Below are 6,334 nucleotides of genomic sequence, written 5' to 3'. Positions count from 1 at the left end.
ATCCAGCCCCTAACCGCCCCCACCCTTCTCTGGTGGTTTCACAAATCAAAAGACGGACAAAAAGGGGGTAGAAAAGAGAATTTCCTATGTAGAAATGAATTTGTAACTCAAATTTAACTATGCAACATTGAGATGGCACTGCAGTGACAATATTCACTGTATCATCAGGCTCAGAAAGGTGTCGGCCATTTTAGACATTGCTTCTTTTACCCCATTCAAAATATGCCCCTGTTGCTGCTTATAGCTTTCAATATTGTAAAAAATTGATGAAACCATGTGATTGCTTTCGTCCAATCAAAAGAATATTTATTTATTAGCTCTTTGTTTGAATTTCACATATTGCCATTAAACATCTAACATAGGAAAGCAGGGCAATGTTAATCATTTTTAATAATCGTATATACCAGGATAGAATAATAGTTAGAAGAGGCTGAATTTGTCATCTCCAGCTTCTTTCATACTGCTCTGCAGACTTGTCTCTCTCAATTATTGTGATCTTTTATTCATTTCCCCCAAAATATTCTCTATGAAATTGAAAATCTGGTCTCCCTGAAGAGGGTAAATGTCTTGGAAAATCGATTTGATCAGGACAGCATGTTTTCTCTTTGATGGAGAACCTCCTCTCGCAGAATGGTAAGGCATGTTCTCCCGGGATGTGGCACCCACCTCCGTCGCCATGGACGCCAAGTTTCCTCATCATGGAGGCCTTGCTCTCTGCTGAGGAATATTAAAGACAAAATGCACCCATGTTAGGATCAGTGAAGCAGTGGAAACAAACACATCTTTATACTTTATTGCCTACTTTTAGAATATTTCCATTCTAGTTATGCACGTTAAGAAGAGCATTGCCTCAAAAATATAGATGTATGTTTCTTGTGAATGAGGATAGTCGGTGCTCTAATACTTTGCTTATGCGTACTATGGAGATGCGTTCCAACCCATTCTAGGCAAAGTGTTGCAAATGCATTTCCTGCAACATCAGTACAACCAAGATTTTATAAGATACTTCGATAACCAGATCTCATTGGCCACCTGGATAACAGAGATGACGTCCCTAGCTTCTTTGGAACAATGAACATAAAGATATCCAAAGCAAGGACTGTATTATAAATCAACATGTGGAAAATGTTTGCAAGCTACTTCCCCTGACGATTCTGCATGATCATTTGCATGGTTTTATAACATAATATGGGAACTTCAGCTAACTGTCTATTGAGACATAGACATAAAAGAAGTCTGAAAATATCATGTGACCTCTTCAGCCTATCTGGAATCGAGCTTGCCCGCTCTAGTGTAGCGGCTCAGACATTGAAATTGCCACAGGAAACGTTCATTTCATGAGCGTCACAGAAGTGCGCGCACGGTGGAACGATGGAAACAGAAAGAGGGAAGTGGATTGACATGAGGAACAGAGATTCAGATATTGTTACTTGTAGCACAGGATGCAATTAGCACATTCACATGAGAATGGGGTGTACACTCTGTGCTTACGCTACAAGGGTGAATTCTATAGTTTTTGGCATTTTTGAACTACAAACATGGCTATGACCAAATTAAGAAATCTTGAAAGTTGGAATGTATCAAAAAACATGTCAATGATGTACATAGGTTTTATTTAAGCCACAGGAAGATGGTCAAGGGGACCGAAACATGTACCGATAGTGGCATGATATACCATGGACGCCATTAAGGAGCTTCTTTTTTAATTTAATTGAAGGGGCTAAAATTAATGGATCATCAAATCAAAGATGATAAAACAGCTGGATTAATAGGCAGGAACATGTGGCTAAGAGTGTTTATCCCCTGTGCAGAACTGTGTACCCCATATGTGATTCTTTTTCTTTTTTTAGGAAAGTGCACATAGGTGTGCCAGGCATTGCTGGGTTCTCATGGCATGCACATGTGCAGGCTTTACAGGTAAACTATTTCACCCCCGCATAAGAGGTACAAAGGTCCAGATGTTGCTGTTAGACCGATGATTTAGCCAACATTAAACCTCCCAAAAACTCCTCTAAACAACCATAGACACTGGAGACAGACTACATTAAAAAGCAATACAACCCTTTGAGTGTTCTTAGTACCTGGGTATAAACACAAAAAGAGTGGGCTTGATTTGCTACAACATATATGGGATACATTACTCACCGTAATCATATTTCTGATGAGTGTATCTGCTTAGATTCACATGCTATGCATAGGCCAACATCTAGTGGTAGCCCCAGAGTATTACATTTTTTGTTTTCTTAACTCGAAAAAGGGACGTCGACGGGGCGTGACAGTAATACTATCCCTATTGTGACGTTCACTATACCCATGGTCCTTCATGCGTCGATGTCCGTCAGATTGTTTTGTTTCTAACATGAGGTAGCATGAGGTGTAGCGCGAGTACCGATGTAATAAAGCAGATAAGAGTATATAAGCCAGAAATCACCTATGCACCTTCAAGTCCATGGGGGAGGAAGGGTGGGCGCATGTGAATCTAAGCAGATACAAGCATCAGAAATACTATTAAGGTGAGTAATGTATCCCTTCTGAGGCTTGTGGATCTGCTTAGATCACATGCTATGCATGGATTAGTGAACAATGTCTGGAGAAGGTGGTGGGCTGTGAGAAGGTACAGCAGCAAATAGATGTGTTAGCACTGTGCACTAGGACCCCAACCGGCCCATAAAGCTAGGGGTTGCCCAATAGCACTTTAAGATGAGTAGCAGCACCCGTGAGATGGATGGGGATGCAGATTAATACCCTCGCATGGAATCAATAATGACTACTCAATAGTTTGGCAAAGGGAGTCCGTTTAATGACAAATACAAAAAACGGGGAGTTCCTGAACATCAGCAATCGCTCGATCTTTCTTCTCGCTTCACAACTTCAACGAACTTCATAAAAAACACATCTTTTATACTGAAAACTCGTCATTACTGACGTGTAACGCTTAAAATGTTGCATGCAATTCTATTGGTTATAGGAAAGTAACTTTAATATAGGTACTATATCTGTATATGGTAATGAAGTGAGGGGATTGGATAAACAGTGTCAGGTGGGGCATCTGAGCCCTTCCTTCAAAATGGCTGCGTAGATGTCACTAAAAGTACAACATCTCATTGGTTCTACTAACTATAGGACCCTAGATTACTTGGTCCACTATGATTGGGTTGGCATCAACCCTACTCATACTTTTCCACCAGCCTAGCAGCATGCAGAATAGCCGGCCAGGTGCAGGGAGCTCGTCCGCTCCAGTCTCCTTCCAATTATTGCAACATCATCACTTCAGTGATCATGTTTCAATTATTTCTTTGTAACTTGGCATCGAGACTGCTTCTTGGTCTGGAAAAGTGAAGGCACCTGGGCATGGCACAATTCCATGCATAGGTGTGAATGTTTCATCCCTTCTGCTGGCTCGGGCACGTGATTCCGACACTGTGAAAGTCGTCTTCATTTGTGTATTTGATTTAATTTTGCCAGCCATCTGCCTCCTGTGGCTTATCTTGACCTTTCAGAATAGGATACTCTGTTCTTCTCTTCATTAAATATATCTACTATTGGCCTACTTCAGCTGGTACAACCTTGGCTTCTTGGCATGACTTGTCTTCGTCTGAGTTTCTGTCTGTCCGTAATTCTCGAATTTTCTGCTGCAAAGCTCTCCTCGTGAGACCTTAAGTAACCTTTGGTCAGTTCTGCTCTTGTGCATAGTGGAAGTATACTTTAATACAATTATTTTCTTGAGGTCGATATCTATAGGTGGCGCTTGCTGCACTCTATTTTACTATTAAGCTTTAGCAAGCCTCACGATTTTGTTAGCGTCTTGTGGTTCCTTGCATATGTACACATGTAAGCTGGCTGAATATCTGCATCACGCTTATGGCATAAGCATCTAATATTTGACATTGTTATTTCGCTTTAAACTCAGGATGTCACTTATCCATGGTGTTTCGTCTCTTTTCATCATTCATAGGTCGTCATATCTTGTATATGTGAGTCAGTCCGGGTTCTTGTGATGTCACTATTCATCTTCTTTTAGGACTTTCTTGGCTTCTTCCAGTATTGCATTTTGACAATCGCCATTCTGTCTCACTTGTCGATATGGTTTTCTCAATGGGTACCTTACTGTCCAAGGTTTCTTAGGTGCAGGTACTTCAATAGGTGCTGTCAGTCTGATAGGTACTGGGCAGAGCCCCGTTGTTGCTCTCTGCTGGTTTATTTGCTCATCATACGTCACATATTTTGGCGTGAACATTCCTGGCTCCTCAAAGTGGGCAGTGGGGGTGCGAATTGTGTTTGGGACCTCCTCTACAGCACCGCTTGTCCCACCTGCGAATCTGCTTTAGAATGTGTGCCAATGCAGTAGTGCTGAGTAAAAGTATGTATAGAGCTCCATGTAGCTGCTTTGCAAATAGCGTCCAGCGGGATGTTTGCAATAAAGGCCAAGGTAGCTCCTGTACCCCTGATAGTAGAGCTGTATGCATTTCACTATCCAGTTGGAGATGGCATTGTTTGAAGCATGGTCACCTTCCCAGCCAGCTGCTATGGAGACAAACAGTTGGTCTGTTTTTCGTAGCGGTTTTGTCTTGTTTACATAGTATAAAAACCGCCCTCCTTACATCTAGTGTATGGAGGTTTTTCTCTGCTGAGCTTGAAGGGTTTTGAAAGAAAGCTAGTCGTTCGATAGACTGATTGACATGGAAATTAGAAATGAACTTCGGTGAAAACCTAGGGTGCGTTCCTAATACCAATTTGTCTTTGTGGATAACAAAGAAAGGGTTTTGCACTGACAAAGCTTGTAGTTCACTGACTCTCCTTCTGGAGGTAATAGCCCCCATAAAAGCCATTTTATGTGTGAGGTGTTTAAGGCTGGACTTGTGCGTATGAGCTTTGCAAGTACCACATTTAGGTCCCACCATGGGGGCAGGTTTGAAATGGGAGGGTGGAGTCTTTTTACTCCCTCCATGAATGCCTTGATGACGGGGGATCTTCCACTCGGACACCTTACTCTGAGAAGTGGTGTACGCGGATAGAGCCGCTAGGTGAACCTTGATTGAGTTAAATACTAGCCCTGAGTCTAGTAAGTGGAGCATGTAATGAAGAATGTGTGATGGCGTACATTCGATTTGGTTTACCTTTTTCGGCTGGCACCATATTACAAATCCTTTCCATTTGTTAAAATAACAGTGTCTGGTGTTTGGTTTTCGTGCCTCCTTGAGGATTTCCATACACCTTTGAGGTTGTTTTAAATGGCCAAACTCTATGACTTCAGGAGCCTAGCTGCCAAGTTCATGGATTGAGGATGTGGGTGTAACGTTGTCCCCCCGTGTTGGGTGAGCATGTTGGAGGGGCACAGGAGTTTGATTGGATCGCACATCGCCAGTTTGCGCAAATGCGGAAAAAACAAGGTTGTCTCGCCCACATAGGAGCAACCAGGATAAGCATCACTTGTTCCTGGTACATCTTGTTCACTATTCTGCTCAGTAGCAGTGGTGGGGGGGGGAAGTGTGGGCAAATTTCGCTGACCAACTCATCCACAGGGCGTTCCCCTTGGATCTGGTTTGGGGAAACCTGGATGCGAAGTCTGGACATTGAGTGCTGATGCTTGTGGCGAACAGGTCTAACTGAGGATAGCCCCAGAAGGGAAATATGTCGTCTGAAATGTTTTTGCTGAACTGCCACTTGTGCTCTTCGGTTAGAGGATCTCTGCTGAGTAAGTCTGCCAGAGAATTGAGTTCCCCTGGAGCGTGATGCGACACTAGGAACATGTTCCGCTTGAGTGCCCACTTCAAAATTATTTGGGCTAGCCTGGACAGACTTGGAGAGTCTGTGCCTCCCTGCTTGTTTATGTAAAACATAGCAGTGGTGCTGACTGTGAGGACTTGTACTGTTTGGCCTGATAGATGCACCTGTAAAGCTTGCAGGACTTTGAGCAATGTTAGTAGCTCTAAAAGATTTATGTGATTCTGGGCTGTGATATGGGTCCACAGGCCATGCGCTGTGTGGTGAAGGTAATGGGCTCCCCACCCGGTGAGTGATGCGTCTGTTGTGACAATCGCTTGCACTGCAGGGTTGTGAAAAGGTTTTCCCTTGAACGGATTTTCCTTCATCCACCAGCTTAGCGCTTGAACTCGGGTTAGCGAAACAACCACTAGATCGTCCCACTGAACGCTTGCCTGAGACGACTGCTTCGCTAACCGCATTGGGCGCATGCGCAACTGGGCATGCGGGACCAGGTAAATGCATGATGCCATCATCCCGAGCAAGCGCATTGTTTTGCGTACGGTTATTTGGCAACCGGCTAGATACTGAGGTATTTGCAGCAGTATGTTCTGCACTCTTTCGTTTGATG

At 43.3% G+C, this 6,334-nt stretch overlaps 1 protein-coding gene across 1 annotated transcript in view; it reads right to left on the bottom strand.

The window, feature by feature from the left end:
- Positions 1 to 280: 280 nt before the first annotated feature.
- The window catches only part of LOC138521936 (E3 ubiquitin-protein ligase TRIM39-like), a 136,020-nt gene continuing 129,966 nt past the window's right edge, over positions 281 to 6,334 (bottom strand). The window contains exon 9 of the mRNA XM_069635110.1: positions 281 to 717. The gene's annotated coding sequence lies outside the window, so the exon portion shown is untranslated. The remainder of the gene's footprint in view (positions 718 to 6,334) is intronic.

The sequence above is a fragment of the Ambystoma mexicanum genome, chromosome 13 (genome assembly GCF_040938575.1).
Source record: "Ambystoma mexicanum isolate Mex_15411 chromosome 13, UKY_AmexF1_1, whole genome shotgun sequence".
NCBI lineage: Eukaryota > Metazoa > Chordata > Amphibia > Caudata > Ambystomatidae > Ambystoma > Ambystoma mexicanum.
This window is presented reverse-complemented; position numbering and strand designations above follow the sequence as displayed.